Source organism: Coregonus lavaretus (genome assembly GCF_964263955.1).
Source record: "Coregonus lavaretus genome assembly, chromosome: 18".
Classification (NCBI taxonomy): domain Eukaryota; kingdom Metazoa; phylum Chordata; class Actinopteri; order Salmoniformes; family Salmonidae; genus Coregonus; species Coregonus lavaretus.
Window position 1 is genome coordinate 42,239,652 of NC_140005.1, and position 23,969 is coordinate 42,263,620.

General features: G+C 44.0%; 1 long non-coding RNA gene across 1 annotated transcript in view; it reads right to left on the reverse strand.

The window, feature by feature from the left end:
* The window catches only part of LOC311146006, a 28,616-nt gene extending 8,329 nt beyond the window's left edge, over positions 1-20,287 (reverse strand). Inside the window, exon 1 of the long non-coding RNA XR_014614649.1 lies at positions 20,185-20,287. This is a non-coding gene — a long non-coding RNA (uncharacterized lncRNA). The remainder of the gene's footprint in view (positions 1-20,184) is intronic.
* Positions 20,288-23,969: the final 3,682 nt, after the last annotated feature.

A 23,969-nucleotide genomic window follows, 5' to 3' on the forward strand; every position in this document is an offset into this window, starting at 1 on the left:
TTGTATTGGTAAACTCGGATTTACCACCCCTAAATATCCCTGCACAACGTCTATTTACGCCTCTACCGGATGGAAACTACAAGTGTAACTGCTGCGCTCAATGCAATGGCACTTACAAATGTAGATCCTTTAAACACCCGCAAACAGGGAAACAGATCCCAATCAAAGGTGTTATTACGTGCTCCACTAAGGCAGTTATTTATCTTATAATTTGTCCTTGTGGTAAAGATTATGTGGGAAAAACAAAGTGCGAATTAAATGTACGAATCTCGGAACATCGTAGCACCATTAGGTGCAAAAACTCGACATACCCTGTCGCTGCCCACTCGATTTTGTCCCTACGTTATATCGGCATCGAACATGTCACCCTCCCTAGGAGAGGGGGTGACCTCGACAACTTATTGTTAAAACGAGAGGCGGCCTGGATCTTTAATTTAAAGACCCTTGCTCCCTTCGGTCTCAACGTAGACTTTGATTTGAAGCCATTCTTGTGATTATTGTGATTTTGCTATTCATTGTAAATGTTTGTGGGCCTATGTAGCCAAGTTGTATCTATGATCGTATGCTATCCATTTTTTTTGTATGTTCTGTTTATCTGTGAATTAACCAATGCTATTAGGCTACACCCCGCCATGATTACAGACACCTGCGTGTGTCCTTTGACACTATATAAACTAGTGACCCTCAGTGTTTGTCATTATACCCTGATGAAGACAGCTTGTCTGTCGAAACGTTGGTTATTAGGATATTCAATTATTGCATCTGAGTTCCTGGAGTGTGCGGCTTTCCTTTTCTTTTTCAAGTGTTGTACTCCGTTAGCCAGCACCTCGCCTGAAATAGGTGTGCGTTTCTTTCGCCTCTATACAAAACAGGAGGCATATCATTTTCATAATGATTCATTCACCCAATCACCCTTGTGATTGCTATGGAAAGCAATCTTATGCCTGGACTGTGTGTGTGTGGGTCTGTGTTTATCCCTCACTCTCTATCAGTCCTGCTCACCATCCCACACTACCTCTCTCTCTATTACCACTCTCTTAATTCTATAGGCTTACATCTAAAATTCTCTCTTTCTTCCCCTTACATTTCCTCCCTGAGTGGAACCACTGACAGAATTCATTTGCGCAGGGCTCTCTGACTCTCCCAGAGGGCCGTCTCGCTCTCTCCCTCTCTCCCTCTCCCCTTGCTCAGTCCCTCCCCCTCCATCCCCCCTCCCCTCTCTTCACTCTCCTTGATGCTGACTGCCTTGCCCATGGAAATGGGAGCCTCATTCTGGAAGATTTCCCCTCAGTATCTCCAGGAGACAATGGCAGCCCGGGTCCTTTATCTGGCCATCCACACTGCTCTCATTTAAATCGCAGGATTAGATGCCTGGCTCATACTGAAAGGCTTATCTCTCCCCCTTCCCTCCATCCCTTCCTCCCTCCATTCCTCCATTCCCCGCGGCCCTCAGCAGAGATTTATAGGGGCGGGAGATTCTGTTTTCGATAGCAGTAATTGTATTTGGCTTGTAGGGTACACAAGTATTTATCCACGACACCATTACCTTAAATCCTCTGCAGATAAAGGTGGCCCAAGGTGTTTCTTATCCAACCACACCACCTCTCTCTATCTAGCTTTCTCTCTCTCTCTCCCTTTGAGAAAATGTATGTATTGTCAGGTTTTCTGAAAGTGACAGAGTTGGGTCCATGTTGTGAACTGTTCTGCAGTGCGTAAGGCAGCATCAAAGGTCTCACATGGACCATCGTATTGCTCTCCTCCTCCCTTCAGATCATGGACACGCGTTCCCGATACCGAGAAGAGAGCGGAACGTCCCCGGGCACGGTAGACTCCTCCGTATCATCTCCCAGATGGAGCCATAGGCTGACAGACCTATATATCAATCTGATCACTCTTGATAGGAGGTCAATTCTCCCTACTTATCAAGTTCTGAGATGCCAGCTTGATGCCTTTTGCCAGTCAAAGGGGAGGAGCTGGCCTCAGAGGCATGCTATAGCGTTCCGCTCCCTTGTCTCCATTGTGTGTCGAGCCAGTTGCAGAAAGCTAGAGGGAAAATAAACCTGCGACGGTGTTACTGTCACAGAGTGGCTCAGACGAAGCGCAGCTTCATTCGTATGAAACAGGGGGCCTGTGCAAATGAAAGCAATCATCCTCAAACATGCAGTGTGTCTTTTGAATGCAGCTCCTGATAAGCTAGGATGAGGTGCTGCTTTTTCAAGGCAATTTGCCGCAGAGTATTTCTTCTCTTTCTCTTTTCTCCATTCCTCTCTTCTCCACAACAAGCGTGACTCTGGTAATCGATCCCTATCTCTCTAGCTTTTAGGGTTGGGCGATATCCAGATTTTCATACCTTCATACTGTTCCTGTACCATACCGGGGTATACGGTATTACCAGCAGTGCACACAAGGGGAAATTATTTATTTCCAAGCGTACATTTTTTTATTATAATAATTATGCTAACAAATGCTAACAAAGTACTAGTGAATTCCCATAGTGGATGCTAGCTAAATGATAACAAGCCTAAGCGAACATAAACTAACTGCAAGGACAGACACCTCAACTCCCCAGCAGGGATCTTGATCCATGAGGTGATTGATCGTCTCTGATGTAACCAAGAAGCTTGATCTTCCATGCTAGCCATTTAGCTAGCAAATTAGCAAACCAAATGCATAGCTGGAGCCCTGAGCTGGAGAGAATTTATGTGGCACATCTCAGATAGTTAAACTTATATTTATAAGATATTTAGCTGGAAAACAATAGTGAATTTCAAGAGCAACTTGATCACCTTCATTGAGCTGTACAACAATGGATCATCACATCACGAAAGCTTCCATTTGCTATGTGTGCTCTTTGTAAACAAACATGCCATGTGGCTGGCTCAATCAGCTGCTTAAGGGAACAGCTTCATAATGAAAAAATAATACAACAGACGAAATGAAGAACGCAATCTGCTTTATCTATTAACCTAGTGCACAAGTTGACTTCAGGTATTTATTTAAAAATAACAAAAATTGATGGTATTGAAAATCATACCGTGGGCATTTTAAAATACCTCGGTATACGTTATATACGGTATACTGCCCAAGCCTACTAGCTACAGTGAGGGAAAAAGTATTTGATCCCCTGCTGATTTTGTACGTTTGCCCACTGACAAAGACATGATCTGTCTATAATTTTAATGGTAGGTTTATTTGAACAGTGAGAGACAGAATAACAACAAAATAATCCAAAAACACGCATGTCAAAAATGTTATAAATTGATTTGCATTTTAATTAGGGAAATAAGTATTTGACCCCTCTACAAAACATGACTTAGTACTTGGTGGCAAAACCCTTGTTGGCAATCACAGAGGTCAGACGTCTCTTGTAGTTGGCCACCAGGTTTGCACACATCTCAGGAGGGATTTTGTCCCACTCATCTTTGCAGATCTTCTCCAAGTCACTAAGGTTTGGCAACTCGAACCTACAGCTCCCTCCACAGATTTTCTATGGGATTAAGGTCTGGAGACTGGCTAGGCCACTCCAGGACCTTAATGTGCTTCTTCTTGAGCCACTCCTTTGTTGCCTTGGCCATGTGTTTTGGGTCATTGTCATGCTGGAATACCCATCCACGACCCATTTTCAATGCCCTGGCTGAGGGAAGGAGGTTCTCACCCAAGATTTGACGGTACATGGCCCCGTCCATCGTCCCTTTGATGCGGTGAAGTTGTCCTGTCCCCTTAGCAGAAAATTACCCCCAAAGCATAATGTTTCCACCTCCATGTTTGACGGTGGGGCAGCATTCCTCCTCCTCCAAACACGGCGAGTTGAGTTGATGCCAAAGAGCTCGATTTTGGTCTCATCTGACCACAACACTTTCACCCAGTTCTCCTCTGAATCATTCAGATGTTCATTGGCAAACTTCAGATGGGCCTGTATATGTGCTTTCTTGAGCAGGGGGACCTTGCGGGCTCTGCAGGATTTCAGTCCTTCACGGCGTAGTGTGTTACCAATGGTTTTCTTGGTGACTATGGTCCCAGCTGCCTTGAGATCATTGACAAGATCCTCCCATGGTGGAGAGTTTGGAATCTGATTGATTGATTGCTTCTGTGGACAGGTGTCTTTTATACAGGTAACAAGCTGAGATTAGGAGCACTCCCTTTAAGAGTGTGCTTCTAATCTCAGCTCGTTACCTGTATAAAAGACACCTGGGAGCCAGAAATCTTTCTGATTGAGAGGGGGTCAAACACTTATTTCCCTCATTAAAATGCAAATCAATTTATAACATTTTTGACATTTTTGTTGTTGTTATTCTGTCTCTCACTGTTCAAATAAACCTACCATTAAAATTATAGACTGATCATTTCTTTGTCAGTGGGCAAACGTTCAAAATCAGCAAGGGATCAAATACTTTTTTCCATCACTGTATACCTCACGGACAAGAAAACTCAGAGGCAATGAACCACTGTTTGGAGTGCTTTAGTACTACCTGAACAGAACGAGTGGTTCTGAATAGAATACAGAAAAACCCTAAAGGGAGGGAAAGAAGGAACATTGTTAAGGTTTCCTATTAAAGTTAGTCATTGGGATATGAGTTTTGCCCAACTATGTAATCTGATCAGGACAACTGACACGGTCTAAATGACAGTCTTTTGCAGTAATATAGTCCTGAAAAGCCTTACTTACAGTATCTCTGCACCCTAAAACTTATAAACAGACTTTTCTTCTCTATACTCTATTCTCAGAAATTGCTGTCATAGCTTTGACATGATAAAGTGTCATAATTAAGTGCTCAAAATCCTTCCTTGGAAGCTGTCCCTCTGCACCCTCCTTTCCCACCGACTACCACGCCGGCATCTTAGCATGCAGACCATGGCTGAGCTGAAAAAGTGTTTCTCTAAGCTAGTTCCTGTGGGATTACAACATATCATATCTGCATGGCTGGCTCCCATAAGTGAGATGGAACTCTGTAGGGGGAACGTAAACCAGGTAGAGTTTGGCATACTTCAACGTAGCGGTCTTGGCCCCTTACTTTTTAATATTTTTACTAATGACCTACAACTAGCCTTGAGTAAAGCCTGTGTGTCTATGTATGCTGATGACTCCACATTATACACGTCAGCCACCACAGCAAGTGAAATCACTGCAACACTTAACAAAGAGATGCAGTTGGTTTTAGAATAGGTGGCTAGTAATAAGCTAGTCCTAAATATATCAAATCTAAAAACATTGTATTTGTGACAAATCATTCACTAAACCCTACACCTCATCTAAATCTTGAAATGAATAATGAGGCAATTGAGGAGACTAAACTGCTTGGTGTAACCCTAGATTGTAAACTGACACGGTCAAAACATATTGATTCAACGGTAGCTAAAATGGGGAGAGGTCTGTCTGTGATAAAGCGCTGCTCTGCTTTCTTGACATCACAATCAACAACAAGTCCTACAGGCCCTAGTTTTATCAAACCTGGACTACTGCCCAGTTATATGGTAAAATGACAAAAAGAAGGACATAGGCAAATTACAGTTAGCCTAGAGCAGAGAAGCACATCTGGCCCTTAAATCAATAACATGCATGTCAATCTCTCCTGGCTCAAAGTAGAGGAGAGATTGACTACTTGTCTTTGTGAGAGGTATTGACATTTTGAAAGCATCAAACTGTCTGTTCAAACAGCTAACACACTTCTCAGACACTCATACATACCCCATAAGACATACCAGCAGGGGTCTCTTCACAGTCCCCAAGTCTAGAATAGAGTCTGGGAAACGCACAGTACTACATGGAAATCTCTTCCCCATCAAGTAACTCAAGTGAGCAATAAAATCTGATTTAAAAAACATCAAACAACACAACGCGGACTGTGAAGAGACACACACACACATACGCACACACACTCTAACACACGCACTGTACACACACCCACATATTGTAAATATTGCAATGTTGTATTACTGTAATATTGTACATTTTATACTGTCAATCTGTAGTAATGGAGCAATGTACATATGCATAATGCACAATGTTTAGTTTGATGTATTGTTTTATTATAATATATTGTTTCATTCCTGTTTGGACCCCAGGAAGAGTAGCTGCTGCATTGTCAGCAGCTAACGGGGATCCTAATAAATACAAAGAAAATACTAAACCACCTCTTCATATGTTATAAGGAGGGGGAACCTATTCACAAACATGCATACACACAGGAATGAATGTTCTGTTGAGCGGAAAGGGAGCAAATGAAGTTTAAAGTACTACATATTTTACTACATATTTTGGTGAGAATAGATAAAGGAAAATTCGCGGGATAACTCTGTATTAAATGGCTGTGAAATAATATGGGAATTAGAGGCAAGAAGTAGATTTTTCAAACGTAGAGGTCGCAGAATCACAAAATAAAGGGCTTTTCTGATCATGTGCTGAATGTGCCTAGCAACTGTAGCATTGTATAACGTTGTGCTTCTGGGTCATTGTACGAAGAGTGCCTTTTGGGTAGTCATTTTACAGTTTACATTTACAATTTTAGTCATTTAGCAGACGGGAGCAACTAGGGTTGAGTGCCTTGCTCAAGGGTACATTTAAAGATTTTTCGCCTAGTCGGCTCGGGGCCTTTCCTGCCTTTCCTGCCCCAAGGCAACAAGAATGGGCTTTTCAGAAGGATCATTAAAAATGGCAATGGGGTTTTGAAGCAGAATCAACAGTATACTAGACACAGTGAAAACACTACGGACAAAACAACAAAACAGTGGTCTATCTAAGCCCCATAATTAACTACAATTAAATCAGTAATGTGACACCATACCATATCAAAAACCAACTGAACAACAGCCAAACAGGCTAAATCATAAGCTAACACCAAAGTCAATCTAGCATCTTTCTAGAACGTCCAAAGACTATCTGTGTTCACAACGACGACAACCTTTACCATGTCATAACATGCATTCTCAAAATTGAATGTGCAAGTGTATATGCGTGAGATGAGCCTGTCTGTGTCTTTTCCATCATGAGCAGTCAGCAGTTCCAGAGAAATTGTTCACCACACGCCGTCCCGCAGCTCCCCGACGCCAGCAAAATGATCCAGTGATTTGACTGCCACACGCGGGGACCCGGGCCAGCGTAACCCGGGTAACAGGACAGAACAGCCCAATGGCTGAGGTAATTGACAACCATTTTCCCCGCTGTCGCTGGCTATTACTGACACTGAGGCCTGGAGGGGAGGCTGAGGCAGACATAGGGACATCACCATGCATCACACAGCCTGGATGGCACTGGCCTCACAAAGGCTGTCTGATGTCCTTACAGAAATATACTACACAGAATATACAGTGAGCTCCAAAAGTATTGGGACAGTGACACATTCTTTGTTGTTGTGGCTCTGTACTCCAGCACTTTGGATAATACAATGACTATGAGGTTAAAGTAGAGACTGACAGCTTTAATTTGAGGGTATTTTCATCCCTATCGGTTGAACCGTTTAGAAGTTACAGCACTTTTTGTACATAGTCCCCCCATTTTGGGGACCAAAAGTATTGGGACAAATTCACTTATATGGGTATTAAAGCAGTAAAAGGTGTAGTATTTGGTCCCATATTCATAGCACGCAATGACTACATCAAGCTTGTGACTCTACACGTTTGTTGGATGCATTTTCTGTTTGTTTTGGTTGTGTTTCAGATTATTTTGTGCCCAATACAAATGAATGGTAAATAATGTATTGTGTCATTTTGGAGTCAAATGTATTATTATCTATAATCATGGTAGCATCCACATTAAGTGTTTAGAAATATATTCTATTCTTATTTACAATACAAGTGACTCCAAAATGACACAATGCATTACTTACCATTCATTTCTATTGGGCACAAAATAATCTGAAACACAATAAAAACAAACAGAAAATGCGTCCATTTGTAAAGTCAAAAGCTTGATGGAGTAATTGCGTGCTATGAATATGGGCCCAAATACAGAAATCGCTCCGCCATTTTTCTGGTTGCTAAAATTCTAATAGTTTGCCTAATTTCAGTTTATGTGACAAATCAAGAAAGTACAGTGTAGAGAATCATTGTACCATCTAAATCACTGTGAAATATCTTTCTCATCTCACCTCCATCCCAATCTTTTCTCATCTCACCTCCATCCCAATCTTTTCTCATCTCACCTCCATCCCAATCTTTTCTCATCTCACCTCCATCCCAATCTTTTCTCATCTCACCTCCATCCCAATCTTTTCTCATCTCACCTCCATCCCAATCTTTTCTCATCTCACCTCCATCCCAATCTTTTCTCATCTCACCTCCATCCCAATCTTTTCTCATCTCACCTCCATCCCAATCTTTTCTCATCTCACCTCCATCCCAATCTTTTCTCATCTCACCTCCATCCCAATCTTTTCTCATCTCACCTCCATCCCAATCTTTTCTCATCTCACCTCCATCCCAATCTTTTCTCATCTCACCTCCATCCCAATCTTTTCTCATCTCACCTCCATCCCAATCTTTTCTCATCTCACCTCCATCCCAATCTTTTCTCATCTCACCTCCATCCCAATCTTTTCTCATCTCACCTCCATCCCAATCTTTTTCATAACCAAAAAAAATGTATTTTCAGTATTTGAAGCTGGTGTACAAAACTTAAAGTAAAAGACACAGAAACTAAACTTAAGACCTGGAAGTATAGAAATAGCGCACTTAGAACAGATCTACCGCTTCTTAGACTTGCTTTCAATGAGAATGACAGATCTATAACTTACATTTCTATGTGAATTAGGTCAGGTCACCCAAAAAGTTACATATTGCAGCTTTAACTTTTTATTACTTTAATACGCGTATAAGTGAATTTGTCCCAATGCTTTTGGTCCCCCAAAATGGGGGGACTATGTACAAAAAGTGCTGTAATTTCTAAACGGTACACTTGATATGGATGAAAATACCCTCAAATTAAAGCTGACAGTCTGCACTATCATTTCAAGTACAGAGCCAAAATAACAAAAAAAATCCCTGTCCCAATACTTTTGGAGCTCATGGGTATATACTGTACATTTATGCTACTACTGAAATATACTGTTGGCAAAATAAACGGTCTTGGTGTTGAAATGTAAACTTTCCATGGATTTCCTGCAATCAGACAGTATTCCTAATCACCTTTAACGTCTTTGAGTGTTGTCTACGGCTGTCTAATGTCATCACTGGTCTTATGACCGTGTCTCTGTGTGTCTTTCAGCGCTTCCTTCCAGTCTTGTTGACCTTGCCTTTGTTCTGTCCTTCACCCTTCTCTCCAGCTCTCTTTTTCTCTCTTCCTCAATCATTTTACCCAGATACCAAGTTACTCATTTGTGCATTCACCTGTCTCCTCCTCCATTGTCCATCTCCCCATTTTCTCTCTTGTCTCTTAAATACAGTCTTCACTTTTCATAGCTTCCTTTTTCTCTGCCATCGCAGGGGACAAAACTACCTGATCACACACCTGTTATTTTCTCTTGCAACAGCTTGACTTATTTATACATGCGCTCACACTTTTCTCTTTCCTGGAGTCAGCTGATTGGGTCTCTGTGAGTTACCCTAACCTCATCTTGCTGAGATATTCAAATCACATGACACCTTGGTTTATTACAGGTAAGGTGTCCATAGCAATGTGGTGCTCATTCTCACGCCAGTTGCCGTGGTTCTGAACTTCAGTAAGAGATGTGTGCAAATACTATATAATAAAATAATACAATTAGTCAAACCTTTTTCACGGTGTTACACACAAAACTGTAATTTTGCTACTTCATTACTTGACCTTACTTTGAAATATGTGAGCATCATAGAACAGGTTTATGCTTTCCTACCAATCAATTACTTTGGAGATTGTGCACAAAGTTACTGGAAGCAGGGAAGAGAGAGAGAGAGAGAGAGAGAGAGAGAGAGAGAGAGAGAGAGAGAGAGAGAGAGAGAGAGAGAGAGAGAGAGAGAGAGAGAGAGAGAGAGAGAGAGAGAGAGAGAGAGAGAGAGAGAGAGAGAGAGAGAGAGAGAGAGATTACTTTTTAAAAGGGGGACTATGAGAGTAAGGGTGAGTGAACAGGCACAGTACATGCAGTTTGGTCTCAATCAGAATCTTGGCAGTGTTCCTGGAAAAGCGCTCGTCATCTGAGAATGGCTCCCGGCCCAAACAGTAATGAAGGTTGTGAGCTCTAGTGTCCCCCCGTTTATAGGTATGCAGGTGTATCCAGGTGACCCTTTACCTTCCATCTGAGACCACTGACATGGTGGAGAGAGACGAGTCTTTCAAACCTAGCCATAGAGAAATCGAATGGATGTAGGATTACGTCAGGTTGAACCTAATCCCATTCTATGAGCCAACATCCACATTGTTAAAGGGATACTTCGGGACTTTGGCAATGAGGGCCTTTATCTACTCATTGCACTAACACTAGTTAGCATTGGCTCACAAAACTACCTCTAGCTTCCTTCATACTGGACACAGAGACATAAACATGGTATCCACGGGTTCTTCTGACTCTGGGGGAATAGATAAAGGGCATCACTGCCAAAATCCCGAAGTATCCCTTTAACTATAAGATAAAATGTAGAACATTAAGTAATTAAGTGAGGATATTAACAAAAATCTCAAGACCCCGGGATCCTTTAAGACACTGTAAACCACTAGCATTCATGGAGGGTACACTTAAATCCTGTACCAATCTACTAGAAGCAGCTTGCTAACCAATGAAACATTGCTGTGTAAAAGTTATCACCACACATTATTCTATCGGAGCTTCGGAGCATAACTTAATTCCCTATACTTTCTAAAGCCTGAAGCCTCTTGTGAAGGAAGTAGTAATATGTGCCCTTCCCTCCCCTGGTAAGAGACTGATAGGTCAGCTGTAATAGCAATCACAGATTTGGCAAAGAGCTGCCAAGGAGCCATTAAGGATTAGTACCTCCAAGCATTAAGAAAATAAAAAGCACAGATGTTTGGTGCCATTACCGCAGAACACCTTGGTCCATTTCCCCGTCTTCAGATTTAATAAGCTTTATAGTCCCCAAGGCGGCACATGAAAAAGTCTCACTTTACAGTTTGCCACTGTAGATGGCTGTATATGGCTGTTTATGTTAGCATGGCATAAAATGTCTATACTAAAAACACCAGGACAAACAAAGACGAGGCATCCTTTGGGACAAAAAGTGACAATAAGCACTAAATTGTACGGATGAGGTTTGAGGCTCGAGGCTGAGGGTGTCCTAAAATGGTTCCCGTATCTAGGTGAGGTGAGGGTTGTCACCCAGATAGAGATCTCACAGGACACATTTTAAGATATAGCATAATTATAGTTTTAAATATTTAACCCTTTTCCTAACATTTATGATAACCTTAAACATGTGACACCCATAAAACCAACTAGTTTCTTACACAACTGTCAACTCGTCCCATATCCTAGACCCTTTTAAACTGCAAATTAACCCAGAGAACCCAGGTCCTCGGCATTAGCACAGCTAACTCTTTACATTTTTGTCATTTAGCAGACACTTTTATCCAGAGAGTGATGTACAAAGTCTCCACTACCCTAAGTCATGTAGCAGTGTCAGCCCATCCAGTGTCATTCCATCCATATTTCATGGCTGTCTATTACTTGACGAAGCAGAAGACATGGGGAGACTGAAAAATGAGCATTGACGACATGGAAGTCTGGCCATTCATTTTATGGGCCTGCTGTGGCTCATTGTCAGAGTATAAAAGGCCTTGATTCAAGTGCAGACTCTCCCATTAAGCTTTTTCAAGTGTAATTTCAAGTCCCCCAGGGCAGTGGCCAAACTAGCAATTAGACTGTAAATTACATTGATATTACAGGAGGGGAGGGAGATCAATGATGGTTGAATTACAGGCGTTACTAATCTGGAAATTAACTGCAAATTCAGGGGAGAGAGGGCTGGATAAAATGCCTAAATGGGCTCATTTTAAACCAAACAGGAACTGACTAGGCTATAGAGTCATCAAGAAGTCCCTATTTAGAAATGAAAGGGCTCTTGTCAAGTGTTGATCAGTGTATGTGATTGTGTGTGTGTGTGTGTGTCAGAGAGAGAGAGCAGTAGATACACATAAGGAAATAAAGATACACATAAGGAAAGAAAGATACACAGAAAGAAAGAAAGAAAGAAAGAAAGAAAGAAAGAAAGAAAGAAAGAAAGAAAGAAAGAAAGAAAGAAAGAAAGAAAGAAAGAAAGAAAGAAAGAAAGAAAGAAAGAAAGAAAGAAAGAAAGAAAGAAGGTAAAGCTTGCTAGTTAGCTATAGCTATGGTGTCATAGTTGGTTTGTTGTGACCAAGGGTTGGTGCTATACGGTGTGTTATTGTTATTGGATACTAGCTTGCTAGTTAGCTATGGTGTCATAGTTGAATAAAGTGGGTTGAGTCTATTCCTTTAAACATTGAACCGCTGTGGTTCACAACAATTCTGATTTCTAAAGGTGGAAGTTGGGAGAGTTTTTGTTCGGGTGGTTCAGTGAAACAATTTTAGTTTCTGAGGTAGAAGTTTTTGGTGAGGGAGGCCCTGCTCTCTCCGCTCCCAGATGCTTAGCTCATTTCATTCCGATCTCCTCTGCATTTTTGTAGCCATTTGCTACAGCCTGTCAACTATGCCTCTGCCTATCCCTGTTCTCTCCTCTCTGCACAGGCTACACAAACGCACCACACCGCGTGGCTGCTGCCTCTCTAACCTGGTGGTCCCTGCACGCACCACCCACGTGGAGTTCCAGGTCGCAGGCAGCCTCTGGAACTGCCGTTCTGCTGCCAACAAAGCTGACTTCATCCCAGCCTATGCCAACCTCCAGTCCCTCGACTTCCTGGCGCTGACGGAAACATGGATCACCACTGAAAACACTGCTACTCCTACTGCTCTCTCCTCGTCTGACCATGTGTTCTCGCATACCCCGAGAGCATCTGGTCAGAGGGGTGGTGGTACAGGAATCCTCATTTCTCCCAAGTGGACATTCTCAATTCTTCCCCTAACCCATCTGTCTATCTCCTCATTTGAATTCCATGCTGTCACAGTCACTAGCCCATTTAAGCTTAATATCCTTGTCATCTATCGCCCTCCAGGTTCCCTTGGAGAGTTCATCGATGAGCTTGACGCCTTGATAAGTTCCTTCCCTGAGGATGGCTCACCCCTCACAGTTTTGGGGGATTTCAACCTCCCTATGTCCACATTTGACTCATTTCTCTCTGCCTCCTTCTTTCCACTCCTCTCCTCTTTTGACCTCACCCTCTCACCGTCCCCCCCTACTCACAAGGCAGGCAATACGCTTGACCTCATCTTCACTAGATGCTGCTCCTCTACTAATCTCACTGCAACTCCCCTCCATGTCTCCGACCACTACTTTGTTTCCTTTTCTCTCTCGCTCTCCTCCCACACTACTCACTCTGCCCCTACACAGATGGTAATGCGCCGCCGCAACCTTCGCTCTCTCTCTCCCACTACTCTCTCCTCTTCCATCCTATCATCTCTTCCCTCTGCTCAATCCTTCTCCCTCCAATCTCCTGATTCTGCCTCCTCAACCCTCCTCTCCTCCCTTTCTGCATCCTTTGACTCTCTGTGTCCCCTATCCTCCCGGCCGGCTCGGTCCTCCCCTCCAGCTCCGTGGCTTGATGACTCATTGCGAGCTCACAGAACAGAGCTCCGCGCAGCGGAGCGGAAATGGAAGAAAACTAAACTCCCTGCCGACCTGGCATCTTTTCACTCCCTCCTCTCTACATTTTCTTCATCTGTTTCTGCTGCTAAAGCCACCTTCTACCACTCTAAATTCCAAGCATCTGCCTCTAACCCTAGGAAGCTCTTTGCCACATTTTCCTCCCTCCTGAATCCTCCTCCCCCCCCCCCCCCCCCCCCTCCTCTCTCTCTGTGGATGACTTCGTCAACCACTTTGAAAAGAAGGTTGACGACATCCGATCCTCGTTTGTTAAGTCTAATGACACTGCTGGTCCTGCTCACACTGCCCTACCCTATGCTTTGACTTCTTTCTCCCCTCTCTCTCCAGATAAAATCCTGCGACTTGTGACTGCAGGCCGCCCAACAACCTGCCCGCTTGACCCCATCCCCTCCTCCCTTCTCCAGACCATCTCCGGTGACCTTCTCCCCTACCTCACCTCGCTGATCAACTCATCCTTGACCGCTGGCCATGTCCCTTCCGTCTTCAAGAGAGCGAGAGTTGCTCCCCTTCTCAAAAAACCAACACTCGACCCCACTGATGTCAACAACTACAGACCAGTATCCCTTCTTTCTTTTCTTTCCAAAACTATTGAGCGTGCCGTCTTTAGCCAACTCTCTTGCTATCTCTCTCAGAATGACCTTCTTGATCCAAACCAATCAGGTTTCAGGACTGGTCATTCAACTGAGACTGCTCTTCTCTGTGTCACGGAAACTCTCCTCACTGCTAAAGCTAACTCTCTCTCCTCTGCTCTTGTCCTTCTAGACCTGTCTGCTGCCTTTGATACTGTGAACCATCAGATCCTCCTCTCCACCCTCTCCGAGCTGGGCATCTCCGGCGCGGCTCACTCCTGGATTGCGTCCTACCTGACCGGTCGCTCCTACCAAGTGGCGTGGCGAGAAGCTGTCTCCGCACCACGTGCTCTCACCACTGGCGTCCCCCAAGGCTCAGTTCTAGGCCCTCTCCTTTTCTCCCTATACACCAAGTCACTTGGCTCTGTCATATCCTCACATGGTCTCTCCTATCATTGCTACGCTGACGATACACAACTAATCTTCTCCTTTCCCCCTTCTGATAACCAGGTGGCGAATCGCATCTCTGCATGTCTGGCAGACATATCAGTATGGATGACGGATCACCACCTCAAGCTGAACCCTGGCAAGACGGAGCTGCTCTTCCTCCCGGGGAAGGACTGCCCGTTCCATGATCTCGCCATCACGGTTGACAACTCCGCTGTGTCCTCCTCCCAGAGTGCGAAGAGCCTAGGCGTGACCCTGGACAACACCCTGTCGTTCTCCGCCAACATCAAGGCGGTGACCCGCTCCTGCAGGTTCATGCTCTACAACATTCGGAGAGTACGACCCTGCCTTACACAGGAAGCGGCACAGGTCCTGGTCCAGGCGCTTGTCATCTCCCGTCTGGACTACTGCAACTCGCTGTTGGCTGGCCTCCCTGCCTGTGCCATTAAACCCCTACAACTCATCCAGAATGCCGCAGCCCGTCTGGTGTTCAACCTTCCCAAGTTCTCTCACGTCACCCCCCTCCTCCGCACACTCCACTGGCTTCCAGTTGAAGCTCGCATCCGCTACAAGACCATGGTGCTTGCCTATGGAGCAGTGAGGGGAACGGCACCTCTGTACCTTCAGGCTCTGATCAGTCCCTACACCCAAACGAGAGTATTGCGCTCATCCACCTCTGGCCTGCTGGCTCCCCTTCCTCTGCGGAAGCATAGTTCCCGCTCAGCCCAGTCAAAACTGTTCGCTGCTCTGGCACCCCAATGGTGGAACAAGCTCCCTCACGACGCCAGGACAGCGGAGTCACTCACCACCTTCCGGAGACATTTGAAACCCCACCTCTTTAAGGAATACCTGGGATAGGATAAAGGAATCCTTCTACCCCCCCCCCCCCCCCCAATTGTAAAGTGGTTATCCCACTGGCTATAGGGTGAACGCACCAATTTGTGAGTCGCTCTGGCTAAGAGCGTCTGCTAAATGACGTTGATGTGCCCTTGAGCAAGGCACTTAACCCTAATTGCTCCTGTAAGTCGCTCTGGATAAGAGCGTCTGCTAAATGACTAAAATGTAAATGTAAATGTAAAGGACAAACGAAGAGAGAATGCAAGGGAAGTGATTTCTCTCCTGGCTCCTATTCCCATCAGAGTCCATGTCTGTGTTGAAGTAATGAGGCCGAGTGGCGCAGCGTGGAACAGTCTGAAGCATTAATGTGAGTGATACTGGCAGGCCTAGGAGATGCTGAGGCAATGCTGCTCTGCTCAGTGTGTGTGGCAGGTTAGAGGGAAGATTCAGCTCTTATGGGAGATGTACTGTACTGTTACTGTACTCAACACAGGAAGACAACGAGACATCACATGCCAACGGGGGATGTTTTCAAGGGGAATGCTCATGGTATAATGTACTGTACAGCATTTTACAGTGTTGGCAGTGAGAGCTGTATCTCCAGGAGTATAATTTTTGTCTTTATCTGTTGTTGTCTAGTACTGTCATTTTGCTAGCTAGGGCCATCTACTTTAAGTGCTGCCTGTCTTCCCAGCAGCCTACTTGGTGTGTGAACTGCTGACTACTATTCATTTACAGATGATTGTTGACACATCAACCAGGATTAAGGGGCAGGGCAATTTGTGACAGTAGTTGTTTTGGTAATCAGTGGCTGTATTGGAGGGGGAGTGGTTTCTCCTTTGCTAGGCAATCAGCAATTAGTACCGGGAGGTGTGCTCTTCACCTTTGCAAGGCAATTAGCAATAAGTATCAGTACTTCAGTCTCCCCTGTTTTCTCAGCGGCAGCTGTAAGCGGAGGTCACATCACAAAACTAAGATCGTCGGCGAAACAAAGAAGGTTCTGCCGAGTTGTTCTGCGAAGTTGTTCAAGGAAGGAAGGAGAGGAAGGCTCCAGACCATTCTCTCACTTTAGTATCTTACCTAGTTATTTTCAGATTATCTCATTTAGCCCTTTTGTATCTTTGGCAACTTTGTGTTTTCTATACTGGTTCGCTCCCCTCCCTGTAAGCTTTACAGATGCTCCACACCCCTTGCCTGCAACCCTTCTAATTTAGTGTACCCTGCGCGCACAACTCTTGTGGAATTTCTGTTCTCTGGCAGCATTTGGAACTGCCTATCTGCGGTCAAGAACGGCGAGTTCAACTCAGCTTATGCTGCCCTTCAGTCTCTTGACTTTTTGGCTCTGATGGAGTCATGGATCACCTCAGACAACACTGCTACTCCAGCTGCTCTCTCTTCATCTGACTACGTTTTTTCTCATACTCCGAGAGCATCTGGCCGTCACGGAGGTGGCACACTGCTACTCATTTCTCATAAGTGGAGATTTTCTATTTCTCCCTCTCTCACCTGTCCATCTCCTCATTTTAATTCCATGCTGTCACTGTCACTTGTCCACTCAAGCTTAACATTGTTTTGATCTATCGCCCATCAGGAGTCCTTAGAGAGTTCTTCAATGAGCTTGACACCTTAATAAGCACATTTCTTGACGATGGCTCACCGCTCTTCAAACTTGGCGACTTCAACTGCCCGACGTCTGCCTTCGATTAATTCCCCTCCTTGCCTCTTTTGACCGCACCCTTTCCCAGTCCCCTCCCACTCACAAGACAGGCAATACGCGTGACCTCATCTTTACTAGAGGCTGTTCGCCTATTAATCTCACTGCAACCTCCCTCCAGGTCTATTTTCTTTCCTTTTCTGTGTCCCTTTTCTCCAACCCTAGCCACTCAGCACCTACCCAGATGGTCATGCGCCGTCACAATCTTCGCTCTCTATCTCCCACTACTCTCTCCACTTCTATCCCATCATCTCTCCCTTCTGCTAAATCCTTCTCCCTCCTGTCTCCTGATTCTACCTCATCGACCCTTCTCTCCTCCCTTTCCACATCCTATGACTCTCACTGTCCTCTTTCCTCCCGGCCAGCACGTCCCTCCCCTCCTTTTCCGTGGCTGAGTGACTCATTGTGAGATTACAGAACAGGGATTCTCTTCCCCTGTATCCACTGCTAAAGCCACTTTCTTTATATCACACTAAATGTCAAGCTTCTGCCTCTAACCCAAGGAAACTATTTTCCACCTTCTCCTCCTTAAATCTCCACCCCCTTCCGCTCCCTCCTCCCTCTCTGCGGACAACTTTGTCAACCACTTTGAAAAGGAGGTTGACGACATCTGCTCCTCATTCACTCAGCCTATTGAGTCCACTGGTCCAACTCACACAAAACTACCCTACGCCTTGACCTCTTTCTCCACTCTCTCTCCAGATGGATTTCTGCGACTAGTGAGGGAGGTCCGGCCGCCCGACAACCTGCCCGCTCGACCCCTTCCCCTACTCCCTTCTCCAGACCATCTCTGGAGACCTTCTCCCATTCCTCACTTCCCTCATCAACTCATCCTTGACAATGGATGCGTCCCTTCTGACTTCAAAATAGCCCGAGTCGCTCCCCTCCTCAAGAAACCAACACTCTATTCCTCTCCTCAAAAACTACAGACCGATATCCCTTCATTCTTTCTTTCCAAAACACGCTGTCTCTGACCAACTCTCTCGCTATCTCTCTCAGAACTATCTTCTTGATGCTTATTGTGTGAGGTAGGGTCATACTCTATGTATGTTGTAGAGAATGAACCTATAGGAGCGAATCACTGCTTTGATGATTGCAGAGAATATATGTTTTTATAGAGAGAAGAAGAGAGGGTTTCACTCAACCGAGACTGCTCTTTTCTGTGTCACAGAGGCTCTCCGCACTGCCAAAGCTGACTCTCTCTCCTCCTAGATCTATCTACTGCCTTTGACACCGTGAACCATCAGATCCTCCACTCCACCCTCTCAGAGCTGGGCATGTCAGGCTCTGCACACTCTTGGATTGCATCGTACCTGGCAGGCCGCTCCTACCAGGTGACGTGGAGAGGATCTGTGTCTGCACCACATACTCTCACTACTGGTGTCCCCCAGGGCTCGGTTCTAGGCTTTCCTTTCCTCTTCTCTCTCTACAAACATATATTCTCTGCAATCATCAAAGCAGTGATTCGCTCCTGCAGGTTCATTCTCTACAACATACGTAGAATACGACCCTACCTCACTCAGGAAGCGGCGCAGGTCCTAATCCAGGCGCTTGTCATTTCCCATCTGGACTACTGCAACTCACTGTTGGCTGGGCTCCTCGCTTGTGCCATCAAACCCCTGCAACATATCCAGAATGCTGCAGCCCGCCTGGTGTTCAAAGAGTATCTTACATAATCCCACAGCACACCCCCCTTGCACCACCTCCTCAACCTGAAAAAATATATAATTTTGTGAGCTTGACTTTTTTTCTCCCTTACTAGCTCAGACCTTGCTGGCACTTTATTGAGGAAAAATGTACATACTATGACTGTGATATGTGGTTGTCCCACCTAGCTATCTAAAGATTGATGCACTAACTGTAAGTCGCTCTGGATAGGAGTGTCTGCTAAATGACTCAAGTGTAATGTAAAGTGTAAGATACATTTCTACCAGTAGTTGCAGCTTCAGTGAGAGCTACATTACTACCAGTAGTTGCAGGTTCATTAGCCTGAGTCTTGCTAAACATTCTTGAATCAGTCCAGTATTGTCATTGTCATACTGATACCTGTCAAACCATTTAATATCAGAGCTCAACCTTAGTAAATAAGTACTCTGACAGGGATAAGGCCGGCTCTTCCAACCGCTAAATAAACCAACTGTTGAGGCATCACGACCAGTCCTGAGAATTGATCGCTCCATTTGTATTCAGACCAATTGCAAACCCAGAGAGCCTGAAGTCCACTTCCATGTCCATCATTATTCATTCACTAAACAGCCAGAGTGTTTGGCTGGGTTAAAACAGCAACCCACTCCAGAGAACTGCTTATGGTCTAACACTTCCTTAGATAAAAGTGAAGAAGTCTTTTCATATTATGGCCGAACATGGGACCAACTGGAAACATCAAAGATGTCTGATAACTCTTGGAAGTTGACTAGTCAATACCTATATATTATTAAGAACCAAGAGTTCTGACATGTTGCATTCATCAAGGTTTTCCTCGAAGAGATGCTGGAGATCTTTACATTTCCAATTTGTCTCTAGTTTCCTTTCCTTAGCACTGCAAACACAAAGCTGCCAAAAGGGCTTTATAGTGTGGTAACTGTAAACATATGCTAGTAGTATAATGACAACAAAGCACTTAAAAGCTTCAAGTAGATGAGGGAGGAAGAGTAGAGGAGAGAACAGAAGGAGTAGTAGTCGTGTGGGCACTGAATGCCAGGGTGGTGTGGTGTGGTCTCTGGGAAGGAGTTTCGAGGCAGATGGTGTCCAGTGAGGTTAGGGTATGCAAGGGTACATTTACAACTTGTTGCGTGCATGAGTTAAACAATACATGTAAAGATAAAAGGTAGGTGAAACACAACTTGCGTGCAAAGGTTACAGGCAAATAACACAGGCCTACACCACGCACGCAAAAGTAACAGGTAGGTCACAGCACAGGTTAAACCATGCAGGTGTAGTGAGAGAGGCCTTCCATACCTCCTGGGAAGTGTTCGTTGATGGACCAGTTGTCCACCTGGAGCGTGGCGTTGCCCCCGTTCCTGGTGAAGCGCACCACATGGTACTTCCCGTCATTCACAGGGGTGCTGCTCTCTCTCACACTGATGTCCATCGTGCCGATGTTAAACGTCACACCGATCTTCCCTTGTTCCTAGAAGAAGTCGCAAACAAAGGAATTCATTTTGTGATTTCTTTTTTTTTTTTACTATCTTTGCATTTTTTCAGACAAATTACTATTTTGTAGCGTCACATTTTAGATAGAATTCTCATGCTTTGTTCTAAATGCTCTGATCTTGTTGCTAAAAAATAGGTTAATTTAATGAATGAATCCTAGAAATGTATTGCTTTATTGCTTAGTCTGTGGAATGTAGGAAAGTAAGGAATTCAAGGTTGAATTCTCTTTCTCTCTATTCGTTCAATTCGCTCAGTCCTTAATATATCAGTAATTATATTAACCTTAATGGCCCCCTTCTGCTGGATAACACACACACACTAAAACACACACACACACACTTGTAAAAATCAATGGTGTTAAATAAACCAGAGAGATAAGCTAGATTAATGAGCAGTGAAGGCTCACAGAGTCACATAGTGGAAGAGAACAGACGTGATAGGTCAGGTGACCAATTCCACCTCCTCACTGTAAACCAACCTGTGATTATGAACCAATCTGGGAGATATGGTTTACAATCCTACTCTATAGTGGCTGATGGGTTGAACTAAATGTCACTGTTTGGTTCAGAAAGTAGGCACACTCCTTGACTTCTTCCCCAGGAAGCTGTGTTGTGTTATGGAAGTCTCCCGAGTGGCGCAGTGGTCTAAGGCACTGTATTGCAGTGCTAGCTGTGCCACTAGAGATCCTGGTTCGAATCCAGGCTCTGTCGTAGCCGGCCGTGACCGGGAGACCCATGGGGCGGTGCACAATTGGTCCAGGGTAGGGGACGGAATGGCTGGCAGGGATGTAGCTCAGTTGGTAGAGCATGGCGTTTGCAACGCCAGGGTTGTGGGTTCGATTCCCACAGGGGGCCAGTATGAAAAAATATTTTAAAAAAATAATGTATGCACTCACTAACTGTAAGTCGCTCTGGATAAGAGCGTCTGCTAAATGACTAAAATGTAAATGTTATAGCCTGAATTTAAAATGGGATTTTGTGTCACTGGCCTACTCACAATACCCCATAATGTCAAAGTGGAATTAGGTTTTTCGACATTTTTACAAATTAATTAAAAATGTATATCTGAAATGTGTTCAGTCAATAAGTATTCAACCCCTTTGTTATGGCAAGCCTAAATAAGTTCAGGAATAAAAATGTGCTAAATAAGTAACGTAATACGTTGCATGGACTCACTCTGTGTGCAATAATAGTGTTTAACATGATTTTATAATGACTACCTCATCTCTGTACCCCACACACACAATTATCTGTAAGGTCCCTCAGTCGAGCAGTGAATTTCAAACACAGATTCAACCGCAAAGACCAGGGAGGTTTTCCAATGCCTTGCAAAGAAGGGCACCTATAGTCCCATGTGGCTCAGTTGGTAGAGCATGGCAGTTGCAATGCCAGGGTTGTGGGTCCCATTCCCACAGGGGACCAGTACGAACAAATAAGAAAATGCATGCACTCACTACTGTAAGTCGCTCTGGATAAGAGCATCTGCTAAATTACAAAAAAATGTAAATGTTAAAAATATTGGTAGATAGTAAAAAAAAAAAAAAAGCAGCCATTAAATATCCCTTTAAGCATGATGAAGTTATTAATTACACTTTGGATGGTGTATCAATACACCCAGTCACTACAAAGATAAAGGCGTCCTTCCTAACTCAGTTGCTGGAGAGGAAGGAAACCGCTCAGGGATTTCGCCATGAGGCCAATGGTGACTTTAAAACAGTTACAGAGTTTAATGAGTGTGATAGGAAAAATCTGAGGATGATCAACAACATTGTAGTTACTCCACAATACTAACTTAAATGACAGAGTGAAAGAATACAAATATTTCAAAACATGCACCCTGTTTGCAATAAGGCATGAAAGTAAAACTGCAAAAGAATTGGCAAAGAAATGTCCTGAATACAAAGTGTTATGTTTGGGGCAAATCCACACAACACATACTAATTCTATGACATACCCTTCCCATCTTGCCAAACTAAAATAAACTGATCCACTAGAGTTTCAAAAGTTCGGTAGCTTTCTCTAAATTCCCCAGTTTTCCAGAAATCCTGGTTGGAGGGTTCTGGATTTCCTGTTGATTCCCCCCAGTTTCAGGGGATTATCCAACCAGGATTTCTAGAAAACAGGGGAATTTAGAGAAAGTTACCAGAATTTGCAACCCTATCTACACCACATTCATCAATGTGTCAAACTCAGTCATTTAGCTGCAATGCTGGGACACTTTCAGCAGGACGCAAAGTTTTGGAACGTTTAGAAATATGCTACAGTTTGTAGAACAAACATCCCTCTCTGACATGTAGAATTAAGATTTAGGGAACAGGGAACAGAATCGAAAAGTGATCTCTCGTGTTCCGGAACAGAACCATTGTTTATTTTTTATTTATTTTGGAAAATGTTTAGGGGGTATATCAGCTTTAATATTGCAGATAGATTATAACTTCCATCAATGTAATTGTCTGCATCACATCCAATCCCCCGTATGTTTATTTTTCTCGCAAATATATGTATATATATATACATACATACATACATACACATTCATATACACATACATACATATAAATATATATACAAACATATACAGTTGAAGTCGGAAGTTTACATACACTTAGGTTGGAGTCATTAAAACTTGTTTTTCAACCACTACACACATTTCTTGTTAACAAACTATAGTTTTGGCAAGTCGGTTAGGACATCTACTTTGTGCATGACACAAGTAATTTTTCCAACAATTGTGTACAGACAGATTATTTCACTTATAATTCACTGTATCACAATTCCAGTGGGTCAGAAGTTTACATACACTAAGTTGAGAGGCGCCTTTAAACAGCTTGGAAAATTCCAGAAAATGATGTCATGGCTTAGAAGCTTCTGATAGGCTAATTGACATAATTTGAGTCAATTGGAGGTGTACCTGTGGATGTATTTCAAGGCCTACCTTCAAACTCAGTGCCTCTTTGCTTGACATCTTGCGAAAATCAAAAGAAATCAGCCAAGACCTCAGAAAAAAGTCTGGTTCATCCTTGGGAGCAATTTACAAATGCATGAAGGTACCACGTTCATCTGTACAAACAATAGTATGCAAGTATAAACGCCATGGGACCACGCAGCCGTCATACCGTTCAGGAAGGAGACGCGTTCTGTCTCCTAGAGATGAACATACTTTGGTGCGAAAAGTGCAAATCAATCCCAGAACAACAGCAAAGGACCTTGTGAAGATGCTGGGGGAAACAGGTACAAAAGTATCTATATCCACAGTAAAACAAGTCCTATATTGAAATAACCTGAAAGGCCGCTCAGCAAGAAAGAAGCCACTGCTCCAAAACCGCCATAAAAAAGCCAGACTATGGTTTGCAACTGCACATGGGGACAAAGATCGTACTTTTTGGAGAAATGTCCTCTGGTCTGATGAAACAAAAATAGAACTGTTTGCCCATAATGACCATTGTTATGTTTGGAGGAAAAAGGGGATGTTTTGCAAGCCGAAGAACACAATCCCAACCGTGAAGCACGGGGGTGGCAGCATCATGCTGTGGGGGTGCTTGCTGCAGGAGGGACTGGTCCACTTCACAAAATAGACGGCATCATGAGGAA